Source organism: Rutidosis leptorrhynchoides, chromosome 1 (assembly GCF_046630445.1).
Source record: "Rutidosis leptorrhynchoides isolate AG116_Rl617_1_P2 chromosome 1, CSIRO_AGI_Rlap_v1, whole genome shotgun sequence".
Classification (NCBI taxonomy): Eukaryota; Viridiplantae; Streptophyta; class Magnoliopsida; order Asterales; family Asteraceae; genus Rutidosis; species Rutidosis leptorrhynchoides.
Genome location: NC_092333.1, coordinates 686,072,825 through 686,082,067, shown reverse-complemented (window position 1 = coordinate 686,082,067; position 9,243 = coordinate 686,072,825). Strand labels below are relative to the sequence as shown.

The following is a 9,243-nucleotide window of genomic DNA, read 5'->3' as shown; positions in this document are numbered from 1 at the left end:
CAGAAACACTCTCTTAACCATTAAGAGCCTAAATTTTCTGTAATATTGTCCTGAAATCATATCATGATCACTTAACTAACAAGTATATTATATTTTTTTATTAATGTAACACGTTAATAAGGTAGTTTTACTCGGTTCATATCGTTCATTTTAATGATTATCAAACAGCTTATTTTCATTCAAAGCAAACTTTATTCAAAGGCTCTGAACCATTCAGATTCTGAACCATTCAGCACTAAATCATTCAGTTTTATCAAACGCACCCTTAGTGTTTAGAAGTGTTTTTGGCGTTTAATATGATATATGTGGCATGTGAGTTATGTTGGAGATATGGAGAACTTTAAACAATTAGAGGGAAGATTCCAGGAAACTCACACGAAGCTTCCCAGGAAACTCACATGTAGCTTCTACGAAGTTGTTAGGAAACTCACATGTAGCTTCCACGAACTTGTGAAGAAATTCACATGTAGCTTCCACGAAGCTGTCAGAAAACTCACATGTAGCCTCCATGAAACTGTCAGGAAACTCACATGAAGCTTCAAGGAATTGTTTTTAGCTTACTCCTTAAATCATTCTATAAATAGACCCTCTTGTAACTCATTGTAAACACACCACAAATATTCAGTAAATACATTCTCTAGTTGGTCCGTGGACTAAAGCAATCACAACGATTGCATATAACCACGTTATCTCTTGTGTCGATTTACATTTCATGCATTTATAATCTTTCGTTCATTAAGTGGGTTAGTAATCTTGTAGAATTACTATCGGTGAGTAATCTTGTTGAATCATTTGCGTTGTTTTAGGTCCTAATATCCTTACAACTGGTATCAGAGCTCAAGGTTTCGACTTTGGGTACGATGGCGGAAGACGGAAAGTTTAGAGTCGACCGATTCGATGGGAGAGACTTTGGCTTTTGGAAGATGCAAATTGAAGATTACTTGTATCAAAAGAAGTTACACCAACCCTCGTTAGAGACCAAGCCTGAAAGCATGAACGATGCCGATTGGACGCTTTTGGATCGTCAAGCTTTGGGCGCTATTCGTCTCTCACTTGCTAAGAACGTTGCATACGACGTTGTGAATGAGAAGACGACGTTTGCTTGCTTGAAAGCACTCTCTAACATGTATGAGAAACCTACCGCTTCTAATAAGGTATTTCTCATGCGTCAATTGTTCAATACAAAGATGAAGGAAGGTACGAGTGCAACGGATCATATCAATGAATTTAATAATATCGTTTCAAGGCTTGAATCGGTAGAGATTAAGTTTGATGATGAACTAAAAGCACTAATCTTGCTTTCATCATTACCGGAAAGTTGGTCGGGTACGGTTACCGCAGTTAGTAGCTCTACGGGAACTACTAAGCTAGCGTTTGAAGGAATAAGGGATTTGATTCTTGGTGAAGATACTCGTAGGAGAAATTCGGGGGAATCGACATCCGGTTCCTTGTTAAGTACAGACAACCGTGGTAGGAAATTTGATCGCGGTGAGAAGAAGGGTAGAAAGAAGTCTAAGAAGAGGTATCCATCGAAAGATAGAAGTGAAGCTGTTTGTTGGGGTTGCAATCAAAAAGGACACTTTCAAAGGAATTGTAAAAATGGTCCGGCGAAAGGTGTGAACTTGACCGAGGAAGAAAGTGATGATGCACTTTTATGTAGTGTTGAAAATTCTATGGAGTCTTGGATTTTGGATTCGGGAGCTTCGTTTCATGCTACTCATGTCAAAAGCATGATGAAGAATTTTCGTCCATATCAAGGCAAGGTGAGATTGGCGGACGACAAACAACTCAATATAGAGGGCATTGGAGATGTTGTATTGAAGACTACTCTTGGCTCTAATTGTACCTTGAAAAACGTAAGGTACATTCCTAAATTAAAAAGGAAACTTATTTCAGTTGGTCAATTAGATGATGAAGGTAACGCGGTTACTTTTGAAAACCGCCAATGGAAGGTGGTTAAGGGTAGTTGTGTAGTGGCTCGTGGACATAAAAGGGGAACTCTTTATATGGTTGAAGTGTTTGATGAAGACACGGTGGTTGCTACAGTTAATGTTGAGTCCAAATCAACTCTATGGCACCGAAGACTCGGGCATATGAGTGAGAAGGGTATGAAGATGCTTGTTTCGAGTGGGAGAATTTCGGATTTGAAAAAGGTAGAACTTGGGTTTTGCGAACCATGTGTATATGGGAAGCAAAAGAAGGTGACTTTTGGAAAATCGAGAAATGCTCCTAAGTTGGAGAAATTGGAGCTTGTTCATACGGATGTGTTTGGTCCAACCAATGTAGAATCACATGGAGGTTCTCGCTATTATGTCACCTTCATTGACGACTCCACTCGAAAGGTATGAGTTTATTTTCTTAAAGCTAAATCTGATGTATTTAATACATTTGTGAAGTGGAAAGCTATGGTAGAAAATGAGACTAATTTGAAAGTCAAGTGCTTGAAGTCGGATAATGGAGGGGAATATGGTAGTCTTGAGTTTAAAGACCATTGTGCAAAGCTCGGTATTAGAATGTTGAAAACGGTACCGGAGACACCGCAACACAATGGGGTCGCCAAACGTATGAATCGTACGTTAAATGAAAGGGCAAAGAGTATGAGACTACATGCCGGTTTGCCTAAAATGTTTTGGGCGGATGCGGTTAATACGGCGGCTTATTTGATAAATAGGGGACCCTCAACACCGTTGGGTTTCCGAATTCCCGAGGAAGAATGGCAAGGTAAGAAGGTGAGTTATAATCACCTTAGGATCTTTAGGTGTAATGCTTATGTGAAGACCAAAGATGCGGAGAGAGACAAGCTTGAAGCTAAGTCAAAGAAGTGTACTTTCATAGGTTACGGGTCGGATGAAATGGGTTATCGTTGTTAGGATAACGAGGCTAGAAAAGTGATTCGTTCTCGTGATGTTACCTTTGATGAAGATTCGGTTTATGGCAAACCGGAAACGGGGAGTCCTAAACCGGGTCATGTTACTTTTGACGATGTTTCTATTGATGATCTTGCAGGTTCTAGTGGGAGTACGGGTAACAATGAATTGCCAATTAACGGTGAGGTGTCAGAAAATGCTAATGATGGAAATGATTCGGAAAGCGGTGATGATTCTGAACATAGTGCGAGTTCTAGTGATGAGGAGGACACAAATGAAACCGGTCCAACCATTTCGGTTGCTCCTACACTAAGACGCTCGACTAGAGTGCCCAAACCTAATCCTAGGTATTCTCCATCAGCAAACTACTTGCTCTATACCGAGAATGGTGAACCCAAAAGTTACTTTGAGGCAAGGAAGACAAAAGAATCCATACAATGAGAGCTTGCCATGAAAGAAGAGATGGGGTCACTTGAGAAGAATAAAACTTGGTCACTAGTGAAGTTACCTCATGATAAAAGGGCGTTGCAAAGTAAATGGGTGTATCGAATCAAGAATGAGTTGGATGGCAAGAAAAGGTACAAGGCTCGTTTGGTGGTTAAAGGCTTTCAACAAAAGAAAAGAGTTGACTACCAAGAGATATTTTCACCGGTGGTGAAGATGACTACTATTCGTTTGGTACTTTCTATGGTTGCATCTGAGGACTTACATCTAGAGCAACTAGATGTGAAGACCGCATTCTTACATGGTAACCTTGATGAAGAGATCTATATGAGGCAACCTGAGGGCTTTGAGGTAAAGGGTAAAGAGAAGTGGGTTTGTAAGCTAAAGAAAAGTTTGTATGGATTGAAGCAAGCACCTCGGCAATGGTACTTGAAGTTTGATGATTTTATGAAAAGGATTGGTTTCTTAAGATGTGAAGCGGATCACTGTTGCTACTTGAAGAAACTCAAGTCTTCTTATATAATCTTATTGTTGTATGTTGATGACATGTTACTTGTAGGTTCCAACATGTCCGAAATCAACAAATTGAAAGGATTACTTTCCCATGAGTTCGAGATGAAAGATCTTGGTGGTGCTAGGCAAATACTTGGCATGAGTATTGTGCGTGATCGTGTGAAGGGTACTCTATACTTGTCTCAATCCAAATATATTGAGAAAGTTGTAGAGAGGTTTAACATGAAAAATTCAAAGGCTCGTTCTATGCCTTTGGGTAGCACGATAAAGCTATCGAAAAGTCAATCACCTAAAACGGAAGAAGACAAAATGGAGATGGAAAAGGTTCCATATGCATCGGCCGTGGGTAGTGTTATGTATGCCATGGTTTGTACAAGACCCGATATTGCTCACGCAGTGGGAGTTGTAAGTCGTTATATGTCTAATCCGGGGAAAGAGCATTGGGAAGCGGTTAAATGGTTACTTCGTTATTTGAAAGGTACTTCTAATATGGGATTGTGCTTCTCTAAAAGCAATGTCATACTTAGAGGTTATGCGGATGCTAATTTGGGTGGATGCGACGATTCGGGGAAAAACACTACGGGTTATGTTTTCACAATTGGGAAGACGGCGGTTAGTTGGATGTCTCGACTACAAAAGAGTGTTGCTTTATCAACCACCGAAGCCGAATATATGGCTATTGCAGAAGCTTCTAAAGAGCTTGTTTGGTTGAAAAACTTCTTAGGTGAGTTGGGTAAAAGACAAGACTATTGCGTCTTGAATTGTGATAATCAAAGTGCGGTTCATCTTGGGAAGAATCTGGTGTTTCATAGTCGTACGAAACACATCAAGATAAGGTATCATTTTATTCGACAACATATAAATGATGGTACTTTATTATTAGAGAAAATCCTTGGTACGAAGAATCCTGCTGATATGTTTACTAAGGTTGTTACGACAGAGAAATTGAGGTTTTGCATTACCTCAATTGGTCTTCTAATGAATTGATGAGAGAAGACCCCAATTAGTGAATTAGAGAGTTAATGTTTCAATTCTAACAAGTAGTGTTGAAGACCTTGTATCGAAAGTCTGCTCATCCGAAGTATGTGTTGAGTGTGCGTGTCCCAAATGGAGTTTGGCGGTATAATGGTGGTTTAACGTTATTGGTTAGATCGTTGATATTTTGGGTTGACGAAGGTTGAGTTTGTTCAAAGTCTCCAAGTGGGAGATTGTTGGAGATATGGAGAACTTTAAACAATTAGAGGGAAGATTCCAGGAAACTCACACGAAGCTTCCCAGGAAACTCACATGTAGCTTCTACGAAGTTGTTAGGAAACTCACATGTAGCTTCCACGAAGTTGTTAGGAAACTCACATGTAGCTTCCACGAAGCTGTCAGGAAACTCACATGTAGCCTCCATGAAGCTGTCAGGAAACTCACATGAAGCTTCAAGGAATTGTTTTTAGCTTACTCCTTAAATCATTCTATAAATAGACCCTCTTGTAACTCATTGTAAACACACCACAAATATTCAGTAAATACATTCTCTAGTTGGTCCGTGGACTAAAGCAATCACAACGATTGCATATAACCACATTATCTCTTGTGTCGATTTACATTTCATGCATTTATAATCTTTCGTTCATTAAGTGGGTTAGTAATCTTGTAGAATTACTATCGGTGAGTGATCTTGTTGAATCACTTGCGTTGTTTTAGGTCCTAATATCCTTACAACTGGTATCAGAGCTCAAGGTTATACGTTCCACATATTTATGTATTTCTTGAATCATGAGTACATCTAGTCGATTTTTCGAGTAGCTTAAGCCCATGTGAAACCCGTAAACAAAACACGTACAAGTTCATGTGGTTAGATTTTGATTGTTTTTATGTATGCCAACATTAAATTAAGTGTTTACACGAGGTTAAGAAATCGAGAAATGAGAAAACAAATATTAAGTCACTACCCGATTCAACAATATGTAAGAGGCACAACTTAAATTCGAATACAAATACTTCAAAATAAATTGAGACTTTTTAGTGAATCTATTATGGTTACGATATTATTACTCATAAATGGTACCTTCGTAGCTCGTACCGCTTCTCTTTGCTATCTTTAACATGTTCTCATTACTTTAGTAAATAAGAATGATATACTAACTTTAACATATACTTTAATATTATACGAGTAGTAAAAATATATCCCTTAAACGGTAGACGGGCAACTTAAATTCCAAAGAAAGTACTACACATTGTTATCCCAAGTTTAAGACGAATAAAGCACAACGATTTTCATCTTTCTTGTGTTTCTTATAATAGTAAAGTTTAAGTTTGTTTATTTAATAGGCTGCTTTTTCACTCTAATTATGCTTTCGGTATATCTTGTAACAATTTTTGTTTCTTTCTTTTATAATAACAAGAAAAAGCACAAAAGCCCAGAATAAAGTTCTTGTTCAATTTCATTCATATTACTAAATCATCCAGTATTAGTTCATATTTACAAAATTTCTCCTTCATCTTCTTTTCACCATTTTTTTTTTTTACTTTAAAATAGGTCTCATACATATAATGACCATCTTAGTTAATCATACTCTCCAATTGTTCCCGGAAAATTTCCAACATGCCAGAAAACTTCACTATTCCGACCACACTATGTTCCCGGAAAATTTCCAACATGCCAGAAAACTTCACTATTCCGACCACACTACAATCGTCGTCAATCACCCATACATAACTCACACGATGCGCAATCGCTTGAATCATCACTGCCACCGAGCTTTCAGGATGGCACACAACAGCTTCCGCTCTCCTCATCATTCGAGCGGAGTAGCTATTCGACCTATTTTACCTATCCGACGTCGTAGTAGTCGAGGACGATACCAACTCATCTTCAGAAGATGAGTTGCTATTACTATTACAATACGGAATGCTAGAGGAGTAATTTGAAAACTCCTCTATCATTCCAAACAAATTCCTTTCTCTCAACCTTGTCTCCACCACCCGGATAATATCTTCGGATGGGCCAACACAATCTATATATGCCATAAGATCATCTGCGGACAATGTTGTGATGGCAACACTAACCATTTCGTTGCAATAAGCAAGTGTGAAAGGATATATTTCTTCCATCAACACTCCATCATCATCGATGACAGCGACCGAAGTTTGGTTAGCAAGAGAAGTTGATATAGCGTCGAGTGCTTTTATAACCGGAGAATGGTAGTTGATTGTGAGGACGTTCATAGTGATGATTCCAAGTGACTCGATAGAATAAGCCGCGGTTGGTGAGAATGAACCGATTGAGCTTGAAAGGAACCTGATCACGTCCTCTTGTGTTAGCCAACAATATTCACATTTCGGCCTCAATTGTTTTCTTTCCGTAGCTCTTGTCTTTATTGGTACCACAAGATTATGTGCTCCATTAATAATAAGATCAATTGCTTCAAGCAAACTAAAAAAAAAAAAAAAAAAAAAAAAAAAAAATACACCAAGGGTTAGATGCAACAAATTAACAAAAAGTGTCAATTATCTTAGGTATCGAGGTGTCCCACTAATCATTGAATTATATAAGTCTAAGTAGATAATCTATCTATATAGTATAATAAACCTCTAAAAAGATGACATCATCATTAAGCTAATTACTCTTTACTTTTCATAATGATGATGTCATAATTATATATTATTTTAATTAAAAAAATAATACGAAATCATTTATAAAAGGAAATATTAATCTCTCCTAAATTGTAATTTTATTTTTCTAAAAAAATTTAAAAGGCATTTATAATAATAATTATTATTAAAAATATAAATATAAATACTCAACATTGAGCGAACTTTATGTTTGTAAAATCAACGATAAATTTCTTAGTCGGAATCCGTGGTTCCACGGGGCAATAAACTAAATGACTTTAACATATATGTTTGTAAAATCAACGACAAGTTTCTTAGTCACAATCCGTGGTTTCACGGGGCAATAAACTAAATGACTTTAACATTTACATTCACTTAATACCTAAAACATATCATTAAACTGTTTCGTTTAAACAAACCCGTGTTTTCACGTGTCATTTCACTAGTATGTTTATATATGTTAATATGTAGAATTCTATTTGGGTGTGTGAACTGTCTTTCTAAGAAAGAGATTCGTGTCAATATAAGTATTCACGAACGTAATTCGGAATAAAATTATTTAAATTAAAAGCTTTTTTCAATGGCAACTTTACCTTAGGATGACATGTCTTTTAACTTGCATAAAAATATTGTAAATGATAGTTATTCATAAAATTAAAATGGATATATTATTAAATTGTACAAAACTTATATGATTTTAGACAGTTCGCCTTTAAAGCTCTCGTTGTCAGAAAATCCTAATTAGAAAAGCAATAGTTTTTAATAAACTTTATTGAATTTACCTTGAAGAGGGTTGTACATATTTAACAACATGAGGAACATGTGACAACAAGACTAAAACGGGTGACTTGAGAGCCAAGGAAGGAGAAGTGACGTTGTCTTTTTTGCAAAGGTAACAAATGATGTCAACCATACAAATTTTACCTATATAACGATAGTTGTTAACAAGGTGGTCGGAGTGAGGGTGGTCACATGTCCAGATACCTATGTGGGTATCATCAGATGTTTTGAGTGCGGTTAAAGTGTGATAGATTGTGGCGGTGATAGGGAGGGAGGATAGGGGAGGTTTGCCTAGGCAAAGATCGGAGACCTCATATGCTAATAATCTAATTGCCATACACAAATTGTGACCGAGGACGAAATTCGCAACGCGGTGTGGGACTGCGGGAATGATAAATCACCGGGGCCCGATGGATTTACATTCTTATTCATTAAGAAGTATTGGTCTTTTTTAAACACTGATTTGTTGAAGTCAGTAAATGAAGCGTTTGAAAAGAAGGAATTACCAAAGGGATCGAGTTCGACTTTTATAACCTTAATACCGAAAAATGCAAACCCTTCGTGCATCAAGGATTATAGACCAATTTCCTTGATCGGGGTGCAATATAAAATTATTACCAAAATTCTAGCTAATCGAATGACAGAGGTTATTGATAAAGTTATTAGTCGTGAACAATCCGCGTTTATTAAAGGTAGGCGAATTCTTGACGGTCCACTAATTATTAGTGAGTTGATCAGTTTTTACAAGAAAAAGAAAAAACAATTGATGATCTTTAAGGTGGACTTCGAGAAGGCATATGATTCGGTGAGATGGGAGTTTTTAGATCATATGTATCCTTGGTTTCGGTTCTTTATGGCGATCATGGGTGCGAATGTGTTTATTTAATACTAGAACGTCGGTGCTTGTTAACGGAAGTCCAAAGGGAGAGTTTAAGTTACATCGTGGTCTTCGTCAAGGAGACCCGCTTAGTCTGTTTCTCTTTTTAATCGTGATGTAGGGTCTCAATCTTTTTTTTAAAGAAAGAGTTGGAAA

At 37.3% G+C, this 9,243-nt stretch overlaps 1 pseudogene; it reads right to left on the bottom strand.

The window, feature by feature from the left end:
* Nucleotides 1-6,377: 6,377 nt before the first annotated feature.
* Nucleotides 6,378-8,547, bottom strand: LOC139852389 (CBS domain-containing protein CBSX5-like; annotated as a pseudogene).
* Between the last annotated feature and the right edge of the window lie 696 nt (nucleotides 8,548-9,243).